Source organism: Saimiri boliviensis, chromosome 5 (assembly GCF_048565385.1).
Source record: "Saimiri boliviensis isolate mSaiBol1 chromosome 5, mSaiBol1.pri, whole genome shotgun sequence".
Lineage (NCBI taxonomy): Eukaryota > Metazoa > Chordata > Mammalia > Primates > Cebidae > Saimiri > Saimiri boliviensis.
Window position 1 is genome coordinate 133,707,136 of NC_133453.1, and position 18,707 is coordinate 133,725,842.

Below are 18,707 nucleotides of genomic sequence, written 5' to 3' on the forward strand. Positions count from 1 at the left end.
TCAGGGACATTGTCTGTTGTTGACTCTTAAAACTTGGGAAACGTCAATACCCCGCCTGGGGAAAGGGGTCAACGCAGCTCCGTCAGTGACCCACGTGGGGAAGCCAAGGGCATCGAGTAAGGGCTTAGACTCTGGAGAAGGGTGACGCGGGCTCGAACCCGCTTCTGGCTCTCTGGAGCTGTGCGACCTTGGGCAAGCTCCTCAGGCCCCGACATCCTACTCCGTGAAATAGGGTTACGAATTCCACCTGTCACGCAGGGCTGCTGTCTCGGTGACACAGACGCCTATGTCGCGCGACCCTGCTCCAGGCAAGCCCTCTGCAAATCGGGGCTGCCACGACCGCGACCGGCGCGGCCCGAGGGCCTAACGTCGAGAAGGGCCGGCGCCCGGATTCGAACCCCTAGGGTGGGCCGCCGTCTCCCGGGACCCCCACCCACGACCAGACCCCGGCCCAGCCGGCCGAAGGCGGCCACCCCCGTGCGCCCCGCCGCCCGCCCGCACCCGACAGCGCCGCCGCGGTGCGCCCTGGGACCAGCCGCCGCCCTGTTGCGGGCCTCGCTCCCTGACTGGAGAGGGAGGGGCCGCGCCGCCGCTCAGTGACCCGGCCTCCCCGCCACCGAACCCGCCGGAAACCCCGTTCCGCACGGTGCTTCCCGGCCTGCGGCTCCACGGGCCCCCAGCCTCCACGACGCGGCGTCCCCGCCTCGCGCGGCCTACGCAGCCCCGGGGTGGCGTAGGGCCTCCGCCCGGCCGGTCTGCCTCGCTGGCAGCCGCAACTTCCCGTCTGCGCCCGACTCGGTCCCGCGGCGGCCCGAGAGGCAAGCTTGAGACTCCCAGCGCGACCAATAGGAGGGCCGCCAATGGAGCGGTCCGCCCGCAGGGGGAGAAGGGGGACTTCCGGGTAAAGGCCAATCTCCCCTTCTCAAGGAGCAGGTGGGTTGGTCCCGAGCGAGCCCGCTGGCGGAGCAGATATGTTTTGGGTTGCTCAAGAACCAGCGTCGGCCGCGTGGCCTAATGGATAAGGCGTCTGACTTCGGATCAGAAGATTGCAGGTTCGAGTCCTGCCGCGGTCGTAAGGAACTTCTGGCTACCTTTTAGTTTATTCACCGCTAAGAATGAAGTTTCGGAATAGTACGGGAGTAGTTGCTGACTCTCACCCCACTTCAAAAATGTGACAACGCCAAGAAGTAAAGACTCCCATCCTGCATACCCAGCAGGTCCGTGAGAGATTGCCTGCCTACGTGTCTCAGCGCAGGCAGTTTTCTAAAATGTACCAGGTCTCGCGCAGCCCGTCGCAGGTGGAGGATAGTGAAGAGGGCGGGGCATCCTATCCTGTACGGAAGGGTTGATTTGTACTCAATAGACGGGTGGAAAGGGGTTGAGGCTCGCTGCTATAAGCGAGCCTCCCTCCCTCGCCCATCTCGTGCTACCTGCTGGTCCGGAGCAATTCTGGTGGGTAAAAAGAATGCTGCTTTTCTTAGGACCCGAATCTGCCCGCAGACGCTAGCCCGGGCCCACAACACAGCTGGAGCTAGTCTCCCTGTCCGGCGTTCTCCAGTCTCCGCATTAGTCTTCTGTTGCTGCAGGTGCTCCGCAGCTCTTGGCGCCCGAAGGTCTGCGAATTGTAGTGAAGTGCACGCGGAATAAAGTCTACCTGATTAGCTACAGCTTGGGGTTTGGGGTCTAGAGGCCCAGCTGTACGGGTGAAAATTCAGGCCTCGTTGAAAGTCTGCCGCTACTGTCCAGCGTGGATGCCAGAAACCGACTTGAGACACCGACTCCACCTTGCACCTGCTTCTGCCATCTGGAGAGGTAGAGCGATGCCCCGGGCCAAGCAGCATTGAGCCCTGGTGCCTTCTATTTAAATATGAAATATTTGCCATACACTTTTCTAGATGTACTTAATATACACAGCGTTTTAATGTTTGTGTTTTGTTTTGCCAAAAAAAAAAAAATCAGAAACTCATCTTATTTTTTTTTTCCACGTAGTTGTTGACTTTTACAAAATACTGGAAGGAGAGGCTTTCGGCTTAAATCAGAGAGTCCCTGAATGGGGAAAACATTTTCATCTTGTTTCTTCTAACGTCCTACTGATCCTTGGCATTTCCTCCAATTACGAGCATAGGCAGTCAGCTACAGTGGTATTACCTGTGACTTTGTCCCTCCAGCAACCACAGGTATTTTCGTAATGCATTACAGGTGCTGCAGATTTTTCAAAATTTGCATTCGTCTGTACTTCAAAATAACAGTGGTTACTAGGCTGCCGCTAGATCCTGTTAGTTAATCAGCTCACCTATTCGTTCTAATAGTTCAATACCTTTGGTGTCCTTTGTAATCATGTATGTTTTATGTGCTTGAAAACACTATTCTTCCATATAACCAAAAACTTCCTGAACCCCAAAAACTATTGAAATAAAAATAAAAATTAATGATAAAACAATAAAAACACTACTCTAAGCCAGGCACAATGGCTCACACCTGCAATCCCAGCACTTCGGGAGGCCAGCTTGGATGGATTACCCGAGCTCAGGAGTTCAAGATCAGCCTGGCCAAATGGTGAAACACCATCTTTTCTAAAAATAAAAAAATTAGCCCAGTGTGCTGACGCATGCCTGTAATCCCAGCTACTCAGGAGGTTGAGGCAGGAGAATCGCTTGAACTGAGGAAGCAGAGGTCGCAGTGAGCCGAGATTGTGATACTGTACTCCAGCCTGGGCAACAGAGTGACTCCGTTCCCCCCCAACCCCACCCCCGACACAAAAGATTCTAAGAGGTGTCTATAACTCAAGAAAGCTAAGAGCTCCTGGCCCAACTGTCCGCAGAGGCTTCTGTTACCCGGCCTCGCTGGCCTCCACTGAAATTTAGTCTCAGGAGATGTCCATCGAGATGCCTGCTCCTCCCACAGGCTACTTCAGGCTAGCCTGGTGCCCTGGTCACAGAATTAGAACCTTCAACAAGGACAAAACTGGTTGATACTGATTCCTTCTGAGAGAGGGTGCCTGGAGGCCTGCATCCTTCCTGCCAAGCTACATCTTGTTGGCAGGCCTGAGACCAGCTCCTCCACTTCTCCTACCTCCTTTTCTAGGAGCTCCCCCACATCCTTCTAGAAAAGTCTGTCTCTGATAGTAGTACCTGAGAAACAGTTACATTTTCCCACAATTTCCTGCACCTCTCTCCTAACAGAGCAAGAGGCAATGTTCATGAGGACCGCCTGTCTTCATCAAAACACTGTACTTTTTTTTTCTTCTGAGATAGGGTCTCGCTCTGCTGCCCAGGCTAGAGTGCAGAGACACAATCTTGGCTCACTGCAACCTCCACCTCCTGGGTTCAGGCAATTCTCATGCCTCAGCCTCTGGACTAGCTGGGATTACAGGTGTGTGCACCATGTGCGCCTAATTTTTGTATTTGTTTTTGTTTGCTTTTTTGTTTTTGAGACAGAGTCTCGCTCTGTCACCCAGGCTAGAGTGCAGTGGCGCAATCTCAGCTCACTGCAGCCTCCACCTCGCGGGTTCAAGTGATTCTGCTGCCTCAACCTCCTCAGTAGCTGGGATTACAGGCGCCTGCCACCACACCCAGCTATTTTTTGTATTTTTAGTAGAGATGGGATTTTGCCATGTTGGCCAGGTTGGTCTTGGACTCCTGAGCCCAGGTGATCCACCCTCCTCTGCCTCCCAAAGTGCTGGGATTACAGGTGTGAGCCACCACGCCCAGCCATAATTTTTGTATTTTTAGTAGAGATGGGGTTTCACCAGGTTGGCCAGGCTGGTCTGGAACTCCTGGCCTCAAGTGATCCGCCTGCCTCGGCCTCCCAGAGTTCTGGGATTACAGGTGTGAGTCACTGCACTGGGCTAGAACACCCTGTACTTTCAAAGCGTGTACCTCAATTGTAACTGAAATATGATTTGTTTAAATCTCCCCCTTCCACTGCTGTAATGCCGAAAGGGACTGACCTTGTGTCTTGTTTTGTGTTCAGTTCTGGGACCTGGCTGGATCTTGGTAATAACTGGCACTTGCTGGCTGCCAGGCGCTGTTCTAAGGGCTCACACATGTCAGCTAACTGAATCCTCACATGGACCCTTTGGATAGAGGTACTGTTATTATCCCCTTTCACCCATGAGGAAACTGAGGCACAAAGAGGCAAAGCAGCTTGCTTAAAGCCCTATAGCTGATCATTGGTAGAGCTGGGATTTGAATTTGTGGAAACCAAGATCTCAGCAACTCCTCTATACGGTAAATACTGGCCGATGATGTTAGGGGAGGAAGCTGCTCCACAGCTGTGTGCAGGCGCTGCAGGAGCTGCACGTGCAGACGGTGCGGCCTCCCACATTACTGCTGCTGGCGAAGTGAGGGGCCCTTGGGTGACAGCCTGCTTCTCCAGGGTCCCTCTCGTGTGCTCACGTCCTGGTGACTTACATGGTCTTCTCTCACGTTTGCCAAGCCCAGCTCCAGCAATTCCTGCCACAGACAGAAAATATCACTGCTCTTCCTTTATCAGCTGCTACCACTTCCAAATAAATGCTCTAGAGCACCATTTTATTTCATCTTTTCAACGACCTCATAAAGTAGGTGCCATTATTATTCATTTTACAGAGGAGAGAAGAAAGACTCTAGTAAGAAGTGTGAAGCATCGTGGCTGATGCCTGTAATCCCAGCACTTTGGGGGGCCAAGGCAGGAAAATAGCTTGAGGCAGGAGTTCAAGATGAACCTGGGCAGCATAGCAAGACTCCCATCTCTAAAATGAAAAAGTTTTTTTTTAATTGTATGAGTATGGCAGTACCCATCTGTAATCCTGGCTACTCAGGAGGCTGAGATGAGAGGATTGCTTGAGCCCAGCAGTTCTACTCTAGCTTGGACAATATAGTAAGACCCTCATCTCTAAAAAAATGAAAAATAAAATTTTAAAAGAAAAAAATGAGAATGTGTCCTCGTGACCTATGTGTGAAATCCAGGATGACAGGCATAGACTATTTTCAAAACATGCTTTATTTGAGGGGAGAATAACTGGTTCCATCAACTCCACATAGCCTAAGAACGGGCCAAAAAGAAATTAAAATGCAAATAATTTTTTGATAACTGGGAAGCTTCCTGATGGGAAGAAACCGTACCCTGTCATGTGTCTGTCTGGCAGGCAAAGACAGACGTCTGTTGTTCTTGTCCCCCCCCCCCCAATTTGTCCCTCCTTAGCTCCTGACCAAGGCTTCTGGCCCAGGGAGTTAGGGACAAAGCTTGTTAAATAAGTTGAGCCAATCGGGACACTCCACTAAAAACATGAACAGTATTCCCTTCATATCATCAAATATCCAGTCAACGTTGAAATTGCCAATGGCAAGAGTGTCTTTTTGCTTTAGCTAGTTTGGGCTGGATTTCCTGTCACTTGTGATGGAAAGAGCTCTCACCGATTGAGTGCTTATTAAATATTTGCTAAACAAATGAATGAGCTTTTTGAAATAAAGTCTTTAGCTAAATTTCACAGAAGGAAATTTCACTGAGATGAGACTAGCTAGGCTGTAGGTGAGAGTCTTAGTTTTGCAAAATGCTTTGTAGTTTGCTGTTTGCAACTGCTCATAATATTACCTTAGCTGCACAACAGTCTATGATACTCGAGGTATTTTCAAAGGAAATGTGGTATATTTCTGCCTTAAATTGAAAACTCCTGTCACTTATCATACATGCAGTTGAAATATAGACAACTACCTATAACTATATGATATGTAATTTAGATATTAAAATGTATAACATACATTTGATATATCATTTAATTTAATGTGTAAAATAAAAATAACATTACTGCTAAGAAAGTCAACCAGCTTACAAAAAGTCGTTCCTAAATGTAAGTTCTTTGGTCAGAAGAATGACACTTTCTGACCAATGTGCAATAAGGGGATACTCCATTAATGTCTCATAGTTTAAGATAAAGACAGGCTGGGCCCAGTGGCTCATGCCTGTAATCTCAGCACATTGGGATCTCAGCACTTTGGGAGGCCGAGGCAGGTGAATCATGAGGTCAGGTATTTGAGATCATCCTGACCAACATGGTGAAATCCCTTCTGTACTAAAATTACAAAAAAATTAGTTGGGCATGGTGGCACACACCCACAGTCCCAGCTACTCAGGAGATTGAGGCAGGAGAATCACTTGAACCTGGGAGGTGGAGGTTGCAGTGAGCCGAGATTGTGCCACTGTACACCAGCCTGGGCAAAGGAGCAAGACTCCATCTTAAAAAAAACAAAACAAAACAAAACAAAGAAGAGGTTCTAAGTCAGTAAGACGATTTAATTTTGAAAATATTGATGTTAACCCCAAGAATCTCAGTCTACATGTGTATGTCACCAGAAAAGGCAAAAAAAATAAATAAATAAACTGCCATCTCTGATATATTTTTGTATATACTAAACAAATATTGATTTCTAGTAGCAACATTTCTATAAATTACTCAAAAAAGTTCCAATAAGAGTGGACACTGGGCCACATGTGGTGGCTCACACCTGTAATCCAAGCACTTTAGGAGGCAGCTCAGGAGTTTGAGACCAGCCTGAGCAGCATGTAGTCCCAGCTACTTGGGAGGCTGAGGCATGAGAATCACTTGAACTTGGGATATAGAGGTTAGAGGTAGAGGTTGCGGCGAGCCAAGATTGCACTACTGCACTCTAGCCTGGGTGGTAGAGTGAGACTATGTCTCAAAAAATAATAATTAAAACAACAAAAAAAAGAATGGACACTCAACGTCCAGGCTTGGTGGCTCACACCTGTAATCCCAGCAATTTGGGAGGCTGAGGCAGGAGAACTGCTTGAGGTGAGGCGTTCAAGTCCAGCCTGGGCAACAGAGTGAGACCCCATCTCTACTAAAAATAAAATTTAAAAATAATAGTTTAAAGATTAAAAAGAGTATATTGTGGCCAAAACCTTTACAATAAAAATTGAAAAAAAAAAAAAAAGGAAAAAAAATTGAAAAGAGTGGACACTTGAATACAAAGATCCATTCCGGAAGCATGTCATCGGCAGCGTGTCCTTCAAAGAGAAGGGCTGAACCTTCAGTTTCTGAATTACTGAAACATCCAGTCTCTCCCATCTAGCAAGATGACGGGTGAAAAAGTTGAGAAGCCGGATACTAAAGAGAAGAAACCTGAAGCCAAGAAGGCTGATGCTGGTAGCAAAGTGAAAAAGGGTAACCTCGAGGCTAAAAAGCCCAAGAAGGGGAAGCCCCATTGCAGCCGCAATCCTGTTCTTGTCAGAGGAATTGGCAGGAGTTCCCGATCTGCCGTGTATTCCGGAAAGGCCGTGTACAAGAGGAAGTGCTCAGCAGCTAAATCCAAGGTTGAAAAGAAAAAGGAGAAGGTTCTTGCAACTGTTACAAAACCAGTTGGTGGTGACAAAAACAGCGGTATCCAGGTGGTTAAACTTCGCAAAATGCCTGGGTATCATCCTACTGAAGGTGTGCCTCGAAAGCTATTGAGCCACAGCAAAAAACCCTTTAGTCAGCACGTGAGCAAACTGCGAGCCAGCATTACCCCCGGGACCATTCTGATCATCCTCACTGGATGCCACAGAGGCAAGAGGGTGGTTTTCCTGAAGCAGCTGGCTAGTGGCTTATTACTTGTGACCGGACCTCTGGTCCTCAATCGAGTTCCTCTGCGAAGAACGCACCAGAAATTTGTCATTGCCACCTCAACCAAAATTGGTATCAGCAACGTAAAAATCCCAAAACATCTTCCTGATGCTTACTTCAAGAAGAAGAAGCTGCGAAAGCCCAGACACCAGGAAGGTGAGATCTTCGACACAGAAAAAGAGAAATACGAGATTACAGAGCAGTGCAAGGTTGAAGCTGTGGACTCACAAATTTTACCAAAAATCAAAGCTATTCCTCAGCTCCAGGGCTACCTGCTATCTGTGTTTGCCCTAACGAATGGAATTTATCCTCACAAATTGGTATTTTAAATGTCCTAATAATCTAATTAAATAACCGATTACCTTTAAAAATAAAAAAATAAAAAATCCATGGGTTCTGAGGCCTGGCCAGGGCCCTGTGGCCTATTTCACCAGCGGCAAAATTGCACGTTCCACATCCTGACCTATTAGCTCCCAGCCAGGCCCAGCTCAGCCCAGCACTGCCTGCCGAAGACAGCCTTGGCTTCCAGCCTTGACCTACAACCACTGCCTAGGGCCTGCTGCAGATGGCAGATGGTTTTTTTTTGCAATTTGTTTATCACAGGAGCTTTTCAGCTAAAAACATTGGCTAAGTGTAAATGGGGTGAAGAGAAGTGTATATTTCTCTTTCACAGAGCCCTTTCTTTTGAGGAATATATTGGGCTAAACTTGGGGTCAAGAACTTTTGTGGAAATGGTGTTGTTCTCCTGTTGAAAGGGGATGCCCCATCCTATCTCAGGAACAAAAAGTGTAAAGTTATCCAAGCAATCGGGGAAAACAATAACAACACTCTGTGAGCAGGTATTCACACGTCAGGGAACATCATCTCCCGCATCCTGTATCTGGAAGCAAATAGCCACACTCCTTTTTCATTTAATTATCAGGGCCTGGAGAAATGATTCTGTATTTTTTTAGTTCAGGGAAATGATGGACATGTTTGGTCACTACAAAGTGTCCTTCAGTTTGGATTGGTCCATATTTATTGATTTACTGCCCACTTTGTTCCAGAAAGACTTTGAGGTGGCAGAGGTGAGTTGTGATCACATAATCATGACTGTCTAAATGTAAAGCAGGGAAGCAGCTTAAGCTACCCAGTGGGATCCTGCCAGGAGGTGTAGCAGGGCCTGCCACTCCCCCAGGCCCCACCACTCAGGAATCCGGCCATGTTCCCCTGGCCACAGCAGGCTGGACCCAGGCAGGTGCCTGAGCAAGGTAGGCATAGGCTGGCTGAGCTTGAGGGAGACCAGACATCCACAAGTAAGGCTCAGACACTAGGGCTGATCCAAAGCAGATGGTAACAGAGCATCCCAGTTACATCACCTTCTTTTGAGAACTATGAGAAGGGACCCTGGCCATTCTCATCTGATAGGACAGGATGCCCAGGGTCACCAGAGCTGCTGCTGCACCATGTGGCGATGAGGAGGCTGGCAGGACATCCTGGCTGAGGCTCAGGGGGCTTTCCCCGCGGTACTTGGAGCATTAGAGTGATGCCAAGCTAGCAGTTCCAATAGTGGCTGGGATAGTGGCCAGGGTCACTGCTTTGCAAAAGGGCTAGTTCTGTGGCGTTCTGGAGGCCCCACTAAGAACTCACTGTCTGGCGCTTCCAAAGGTTTGTAAGCACCTAATCTTCTGTACTACGTCTGTCTCACTGAAACGTCTGGGAAGTTCTGTGTTTCCTGCAGGTGAACCCTAACTGGTTCCAGTGCCTGCCTCTGGGCTCCGCTGCACCTTGTGCATGGATCTCAGGGACTGAGATTGTATAACCTTCTCCCCCATCAAAGTGGGAGAGCTCCCTGAGGGCAGGGTTTCTGTCTGCCTGGTTTCTCTTCTATCCCCAGCATCTAGCACGGGGCCTGCCCTGGGAGGTGACCAATAAGTATTTGTGAAATGAACCACCCCAGTGAGAATACATTTCTTTTTCGTCTCTGTATGTACCATTGTATCACTCAGAGTTCAGAGCAAGAACTAGGAAACAGTCTCAGGGTTTTTTTGGTTTGTTTTCATTTTTTTTTAAATTTATTTTTATTTTTTCTGAGACCAAGTCTTGCTCTGTTGCCCAGGCTGCAGTGCAATGGCACGATCTTGGCTCACTGCAACCAACCTCCACCTCCTGGGTTCAAGCAATTCTCCTGCCTCAGCTTCCCGAGTAGCTGGGATTATAGCCATGTGCCACCACACCCAGCTAATTTTTGTATCTTTAGTAGAGACAGGGTTTCGCCATGTTGGCCAGGCTGGTCTCGAACTCCTGACCTCAGGTGATCCACCCACCTTGGCCTCCCAAAGTGCTGGGATTACAGGCATGTACAACTGCACCTGGCCCGGCTGCTTTTGTTTGTTTGTTTTTAAAGACAGAGCCTCTCTCTGCCACCCAGGCAGGAGTGCAGTAGTGCCTCCCAAGTAGCTTGGACTACAGGTGTGCACTACCATGCCAGATAAATTATTTTATTTTATATTTTGAGAGGCAGGAGTCTTGCTATGTTGTTTGGCTGATCTCAAACTCCTGGCCACAAGTGATCCTGCCACCTCAGCCTCCTAAGGAGCTAGGATTACAAAATATGCCCCCACACCCAGCTTGTTCTGGTTATTTCAAGCAAGAAGAAATGTAATGCAGGGCTTGACCTACATGAATCAAGACAATTGGAAGGGCCAGAGGAGTGGACATCAGAGAGTGACACCACCACAGCTGTGATCTAGATCCAAAATCTGAAGGGAAGAAGGCCACTGTTGCTATGGCTACCACTGTTGCTGCTGCCACCACACATGAAGCCAGGGACTAGAGAGTGAAATGTGGCGCTGGGCTGCCTTAAACAGCCTTGTCAGCCAGAGCTTCCTGGTCTGTGCCAGGGCCACAGGAGTATTCTCACAGGCGGAATCTAAGTCACAGCCAGAGCCCTCACTGCAAGGGCATCTGGGAAATGTAGTTCTTTGCTTTCCACCACCTATAATTCCTGGGGGAACAAAGGAGAGGGCAGGAATGGGGGCCAAGTTCCAACAGACAATGTCTAGCAGGCACAGTTATGCTGTTGTATCTGCACCTCTGCAGGACATGTGTCATCTCTGCTTGGCCTAGGGGCTGGGAATACACACGCTGATTCCCGGCGTTGGGAGCAGGGGCTGTTTCTTCATTACCTCCAGCCGGCCTGTGCCCAGTGCAGAGTCTATCCGAGAGCAAGCGCTCCATTGGTGCTTCTGGCCAAGTTGCCATGTTTTCTGTTTTCTGCTTTCTGCAGGGATGCGGATTCAGGCAAGGAGCTGCCTGGTTATCCCCTCACCTTTAAAAAAAAAATCTTTTAATTTATTTTCCTTTTTAAAAATAGAGATGAAGTCTCACTATGTTGCCCAGGCTGGTCCCAAATTCCTGAATGCAAGTGATTCTCCTGCCTTGGCCTCCCAAAGTGCTGGGATGACAGGTGTGAACCACTGTGCCCAGCACTGGTGACCCCTGAAAACTGCCTGGAAACCACTGTTAACCTCTTATCCTGCTCCCAGGAGTTCAGAGGTCACAGGAAAGAGGGGCTGAATTCCAGCAGCTGGGGCCTAAATTGCCTCAGCTCACGGACCAGCAGCATCTCGCAAAGCAGAGGGCCTGGGCTGGTGGGAGGCAGGCCTGGCCAGGCAGATGGAGGAGCTCTGGTGACCCTGCTGATGAAGCCTGGTGGTCCCAGAAAAGGGGCATGTCCAGTGTGTGTGGCCCTGGGCTAGGCAGGTAGCCCCAGGAATCCAAAGGAAGAGAAAATGGGGATCAGCCACCCCCACCCCCCATGGATTTCCAGAGAGACTCAGTGGCTCCAAAATGTCAACAAAGGCCACTGAGGTGTGGCCAGTGCCTGACAGGCAGGGACAATGGCAGCCAGCTGAGGACTGTGCCCCACTGCAAGGGTCAGAGAGCAAAGGTGGCTGCCCACATCTACCCACACAGGCTCCTTACCCTTCACTCTGGAGGTAGTGGGGTCTGGTTGTCCCAGCTCATCCTCACCTGGGCTCCTGAGTGGACTGTCTATACCTGGCAGAGCCCAGACTCCATGACCCCTCCTGCCAGCCCGGGGTATGATGGGCCATGAAGAGGCCTGGGGATGAGGGAGGTCATGGTCAGTCTGGAGCCCCCAAATCTGAACCTAAGCTCCACCAGGTGGGGATAGAGAGGGGAAGGCATGGTAGAAGCTGTCAGTGCACTGCCAGCTCCAGTCAGGGGCAGCAAGGAGGGTAACCAGGGAACCCTGCTGGGCTCACATGGGAAGACAAGGCTGGGAAGGGGAGGCCGGACCCACCAAAGGGCAGGCACCCCAGGGCCAGATCTGAGCAGTAAACTCTGGTTCTTCATCTCCTCCATGGCCTCACCTCCACCCTGAAACTCTTGAGGGGAGCTCCAAAGTCTCCATCCCTTCCCAGAAAACCAAGAAACTGACACCATTGATATCTCTAGATGGCAGGACACGATCAAGGGGAGACTTCTGACTTAGACCCTATTGTGGCTTTCCAATTTTGAATTGTGAACTTTTTACCTCTTCAAAAACAATACATTGTTTTTACATTATATATATATATATATATATATATATATATATATATATATATATATATATTTCAAATAATATATTAAACTAAAACTTAAAAAAGGAAAAGGCTAGTGTAGTGGGCTCACACTAGTAATTCCAGCACTCTGGGAGGCTGAGGCAAGAGAATCACTTGAGGCCAGGCATTTGAGACCAGCCTAGGAAACAGAATGAGATCCCCATTTCTACAAAAAAAAATTAAAAAATTATCCAGGCATGGTGGCATGCATCTGTAGTCCCAGCTACCAGGGAGGCTGAGGTAGGAGAATCGCTTGAGCCTAGGAGATCGAGGCTGCAGTGAGCTATGATTGCACCATAGCTGGACTACACTCCAGCCTGGGCAACAGAGCAAGATCCTGTCTCAAGGGAAGAAAGAAAAGAACAGAAAAGACTTCATCATCTCCCCTCTTCATTTTTCCCCCTCCACCCAGGAAAGCCAGGTAGAATCTCTCCACTCTTTTTTCTCCATGTTCCAACAAGCATCAAAACACACATACAGAAGCCCTTTTTTTTCAGACAGAGTCTTACTCTGTCACCCAGGCTGGAGGGAAGTAGCAAAATCTCAGTTCACTGCTACCTTGGCCTCCCAGGTTCAAGGGATTCTTGTGCCTCAGCCTCCCAAGTAGCTAGGACTATAGGTACACGCCTCCACACCTGGCTAATTTTAGTATTTTAAGTAGAGACAGGGTTTTACTCTGTTGTTTCACCATGTTGGCCAGGCTGGTCTCAAACTCCTAACCTCAAGTGATCCTCTTACTTTGGCCTCCCAAAGTGTTGAGATTACGGCCATGAGCCACTGCACCTGACCCAAAGGCCTTTTTAAAAACTTTATTTATTTACTTATTTCAAATATGGGATCACCCAATACTCTGTATTCTTTAACTGACAGCTAACATTCAACTGAATATCATGGACATCCCTGACTGATTAATAAACAGTCAGTTCTCATTATTTGCTGTAGTTATGGCCTCTGAAGTCACTGTGAACACTGAATGAGCAAACGTGGAAGCATCGTTCCTAGAGGAAATACACAGGTTCTTGTGAGCCTCTGCTCACCACATTTCAATCAACTGGATCACTACATAACCTTGTATTATATGTGTTTCCATTTAAAGGCACCCTATTTACTACATACTGTTGATTCATTAATATTGAACTCACAGCCAACAGTGCTAACTCATGCCTGAATGAAGCTAATCTAACATACATATTTTTTCTGTAAGGACATCACAGCCTTCTTGTGCTTGGGAACTCTAGACAGCACTTCAGCACTGTGCTTGGAGGCTCTGTTAAACAGCAAAACCACCACCAAGAAGCACAAATATGTGAAAAGTGTGGTCTGGAATAGACTGCAGAAAAAAATTTGTTTACGGCAGAAGAGCTGAGACAAGGGCCGGGCACGGTGGCTCAAGCCTGTAATCCCAGCACTTTGGGAGGCCGAGGCGGGTGGATCACCAGGTCAAGAGATCGAGACCATCCTGGTCAACAAGGTGAAACCCCGTCTCTACTAAAAATACAAAAAATTAGCTGGGCATGGTGGCGCGTGCCTGTAATCCCAGCTACTCAGGAGGCTGAGGCAGGAGAATTGCCTGAACTCAGGAGGCGGAGGATGCGGTGAGCCGAGATGGCGCCATTGCACTCCAGCCTGGGTAACAAGAGCAAAACTCTGTCTCAAAAAAAAAAAAAGAGCTGAGACAAGAAGACAGAGCATCCCTTTGTTCAACCTCACAAATTGTTTGCTGCTCTGCAAATGCCCGCCAATGGCTGTGGAAACATCATGATTATGGATTTAGGGATTGCAAATAATTATTAGAAAGCAAATTCACAAATGCTGAATCGTGAGAATCAACTGTATATGGATTTAAATGCATTTTCTAAAATTTCCACATTTAATCTTTTGGTTCGGGGGATTCTTTGCTTTTTTGGTAAACAGACAAAAACATATTGGTCACTAAAAAAGGTGTGAATTGGAGGGTGCAATTGGACTTTTATGTCCTCTATTAACTCCATCCGCCACCCTGGGATGGAGTTAAAGTGGCAGTAACCTGGCTGGCCCTGGAGTGGCCCTTGATATGAGTACGACCTGGGGTGGAGGAGGGTACAGCTCTTCCTAAAGGCACACAGAAGTCTGATAACTGGCAGTCAGTAAGCTGGACAGTGTCCTCAGGCTTCCCCACCTGAGGGCCCCTCTGACTGTGAGAAAGAATGGAAGCATTTGATCCCTACCTTACAGATGAGGGAATGGAGTTCTTGAGGCCCTCTGCTTGAGGCCACATGGTGGTAGCTGTGGCCGAGAGCCCTGCCCTTGAGCCTTTTGGCTGGAGGCTTCATGCCAGCATCCATGGCATCTATGGAGGCAGCAGTCTGGTGGCCCAGCCAGTGGGCAAGAGAGGATACTCTTTTCCATCCCTGGGTCTGCCTAGAGGTCCTGAGGGAGTTAGGTCCTTGCCAAAGAGTGGTAGAGCCTGTGGTCAAGTGGAGGTTTCTGAAAGAAATGAGTCTGAATCCTGGCTCCAACTGTTTAAACTGTGACCTAATTTAATTTGATCTTAGATCTTTATAAGGGGCGAGGAATTTGCCAGACAGTTTAGCAGTATTAGCAATTATAATTACTGTTAATGCAGACTTTACAAAATTTCAGAAGGTTTTCAAAGCTAACATGAAAATAGCCTGCAGGGCCAAACATGGTGGCTCATGAACTATAATCTCAGCACTTTGGGAGGCCGAGGCAGGTGGATCACTTGATCAGGAGTTCAAGACAAGCCTGACCAGCATGGTGAAACCTCATCTCTACTACAAAAATTAGCTGGGCATGGTGGTGGGTGCCTGTAATCCTAGTTACTCAGGAGGCTGAGGCAGGAGAATCGCTTGAACTCTGGAGGCAGAGATTGCAGTGAGCCGAGATTGTGCCACTACACTCTAGCCTGGGCAACAGACTGAGACTGTCAAAAGAAAGGAAGGAAGGGAGGGAGGGAGGGAGAAGTAAAGAAAAGTAAAGAAAGAGAATAGCCTTCTGACTGTAGCCCTCTCCATTCATCAGGCCAGCCTGGGCTGTTTGATTCCCACTTAGACCCAAGCTAGCCCTTACCACCATCTATCCCCCAATCCACATGGATAAACAAAGAGAAGAGAATTCAAACCTTTCATAAGCGCATGACCCCGAGATAACCACTGCTAACATTTTGGTGAGGGCAATTTGTGCTGTTTTATATTTGTAATGCTCAGCTTGTGCCATGCACCCCCAAACCTGTATTTCCCACCTGCACCATGATGTGATTGTTTTTCTGTGGCAATGCATGATGCCTTAGACAGTAATGTTTGTCACTGCCAGGACATGGAGGCTGTTTTCTGCTTATTTATTGCTGCACATGGCCTCCCTCACCCCAGATGGTTTCTGCAGATCCATGCACTCTAAGGTGATGACTAACCCGCGAGCAGGGCTGGCAGCCACCTCTGTGGCACAGAAGGGTGGCATCGCCGAGTTTCGATTTAGCTGAGACGGAACACCCACGGATACCACCTGCACAGGCTGCTGGGAACATGGCTCTGATTTATACCACAAAATCCCTCCTGATCTAGAGCTATCCTGTCTCTAGAATAAAGGCTTTGGACAGATGGAAACTGAGCTTTGGAGAGATGGATATTCTGACTCACTTTAGCTTGAAGTGAGACGATGCCCACTCCTGACCTGGCTGGCCTCAGAATGGGGACAGGGCAGGAGAAATGCAGCAGGACAGACCCTCCCTCCCCAGCCAGACTGAAATCAGGGCTGAGTCAGCCTGGTGCAGCCTGTGCTTTCAAGAGAAAGGCGGGACTTCATGGCTAAAAGGAGTTGATGGCAGGTTCCTGAGTATGCAGGAGCTGGGCACAGGGGAGTGTGTGGTCAGAACATATCAGCAGGTCCCTTGGGGAGAGAGGGGTCAAAACAACCTTTCAGAAAGGTTGGTGGTGGGGACTTTGGCCAGGGGGTAGGAGGGTCCTGGTGATCCGATGACCCCATTACCCAGTGGAAGCTGAGAGACCCAGTAATCTGATGACCCCACGACCCCATGACTCTGGGTCTGGAACATACACTTGGGAAAATGGATGGAGGTGGTCTTTGTATTGTAATAATTCCTGTGCTCCCAGACCCACACTGGCCCCAGCAGGCTGCAGTTGACCAGCCAAGGTGGGACATGGGGTTGGGATGGTGCCCAGCTCTTACGGGCTAAATCGTGTACCCCCACCTCAGTTTGTGTGTTACAGTCGTAACCTCCAGAGTTAGTACCTCAGAGCATAACAGTATTTGGAGACAGGCTCTTTAAAGAAGAAATTAAGTTAAAATGAGGTTGTTAGGGTGGCCCTAATCCAGTATGACTGGTGTCCTCCATAGAAGAAGAGGAGACTTGGACACAGACACACATAGACGGAAGAGCAGGTGAAGACCCAGGGAGAAGATGGCCACTTATAAGCTGAGGAGAGAGGATTGGGAAGAAGCCAGCCCTGCGGACACCTTGAGAATTGAGAGAAAACACATTTCTGTTGTTTGAGCCACCCAGACCATGGTTGTTTTTTTTCTCTCTCTCTCTCTTTTTTTTTTTTTTTTTTTTGAGACAGAGTCTCACTCTGTTGCCTAGGCTGGAGTGCAGTGGTGTGATCTCAGCTCACTGCAACCTCCGTCTCTGGGTTCAAGCAATTCTCTGTCTCAGCATCCTGAGTAATGGGGATTACAGGGGCCCGCCACCACACCTGGCTAAATTTTGTATTTTTTAGTAGAGACCTCCGCCTCACAGGTTCAAGTGATTCCCCTGCCTCAGCCTCCCAAGTAGCTGGGATTACAGATGTCTGCTACCATGCCTGGCTAAATTTTTTGTATTTTTAGTGGAGACGGGGTGTCACCGTGTTAGCCAGGCTGGTCTTGAGCTTCTGACCTTAGGTGATCTGCCCACCTCAGTCCCCCAAAGTGTTGGGATTACAGGCGTGAGCCACTGCGTCCTGACAGTGGTACTTTGTTATGGCAGCCCTAGCCCACCCTCTACTGCAGAGTATGGAGTACTCGTCTGGGTGGGAGGGAATCCTCAGCTGGGAAGTCAGGGGCATGTTCGCTGATTCCACACTCACTACGTGCCCAGGACAGTGTGAGGCATGGAGGATATATGTGGCTGGACTGATGTGGTCCCTGTTCTGATCACGGCATGTTCTGATCACCCGAGACAGCAGAAGGTGCTCAACCTTTAGCATTTTTTCCCCTTTACATAGGATGTGATTCATGATGATTGCTATTCTCTGAGGTGGTTGTAGAAGATGGCTAGAGCTGCGGGGAGCCTAAAGCCACCTGCTGGGTAGACCTGCTGCTCACCTTGTTACCACTTTGGCCCTTACCAAGCTTGTCCACTGTCCTCTGCTGTGCATTCAGCCTCTGCTGGACACCCAGAGATGACAGCAAGAGATTCACCCAGGCTTTGGGACAACCAGTATCTCAGCTGTTTCTCTTATCACCTTTTTTCTTTTTCGAGACAGGGTCTCACTCTGTCACCCAGGCTGGAGTGCAGTGGTGAGATCACAGCTCACTGCAGCTTCAACCTCCAGGAGCTCGAACAATTCTCCCATCTTAGCTTCCAGAGCAGCTGGGACTACAGGCACATGCCACCTTGCCACCTTACCTGGCTAATTTTTTGTATTTGTTGTAGAGACAGGGTCTCACTTTGTTGCCCAGGCTGGTCTTAAACCCCTGGGCTCCTGCCTTGGCCTCCCAAAGTGCTGGGATTACATGCGTGTGCCACTTTTAACACCTGGCTCATCACGTTTAACCGACCTCGGCGTCTCCTACCCTCCCACTCAGTTGCACACACCATTAAGAATCAAAATCTTCTCCATCGGCCTCAGCAGAAGGAAAGGTTTTGCTTACTTTTACTTTCTATAGGTGCACTGTGTAAACAATGTAGAATTTCATTTTTCCACAAAGGAAATTATACCTCAACATAGGATTTTTTTTTTTTTTTTTTTTTGAGACGGAGTTTCGCTCTTGTTGCCCAGGCTGGAGTGCAATGGCGCGATCTCGGCTCACCGCAACCTCCGCCTCCTGGGTTCAGGCAATTCTCCTGCCTCAGCCTCCTGAGTAGCTGGGATTACAGGCATGTGCCACCATGCCCAGCTAATTTTTTGTATTTTTAGTAGAGACGGGGTTTCACCATGTTGACCAGGATGGTCTCGATCTCTTGACCTGGTGATCCACCCGCCTCGGCCTCCCAAAGTGCTGGGATTATAGGCGTGAGCCACCGCGCCCGGCCTCAGGAGTTTGAGACCAGACTGGGCAAGAGTGAGACCCAGTCTCCTCAAAAAAATTTAAAAAAGAAAACTAGCCAGGCGGGGTGGCCCACCATGCCCAGCTAATTTTTGCATTTTCAGTGGAGATGGGGGTTTTGCCATGTTGGCCAGGCTGGTCTTGAACTCCTGACCTCAAGTGATTGGCTCATCTCGGCCTCCCAAAATGCTGGGATTACAGGTGTGAGCCACCATGCCTGGCCAGGA

General features: G+C 48.9%; 1 non-coding gene and 1 pseudogene across 1 annotated transcript; both read left to right on the forward strand.

Moving 5' to 3' along the window:
- The first annotated feature begins 1,000 nt into the window (after positions 1-1,000).
- Positions 1,001-1,073, forward strand: TRNAR-UCG (transfer RNA arginine (anticodon UCG)). The gene has a single exon. It is a non-coding gene; the product is annotated as a tRNA-Arg (tRNA).
- Positions 1,074-6,954: 5,881 nt separating this feature from the next.
- LOC141584486 (large ribosomal subunit protein eL6 pseudogene) lies at positions 6,955-7,935 on the forward strand (annotated as a pseudogene).
- The last annotated feature ends 10,772 nt before the right edge of the window (positions 7,936-18,707 follow it).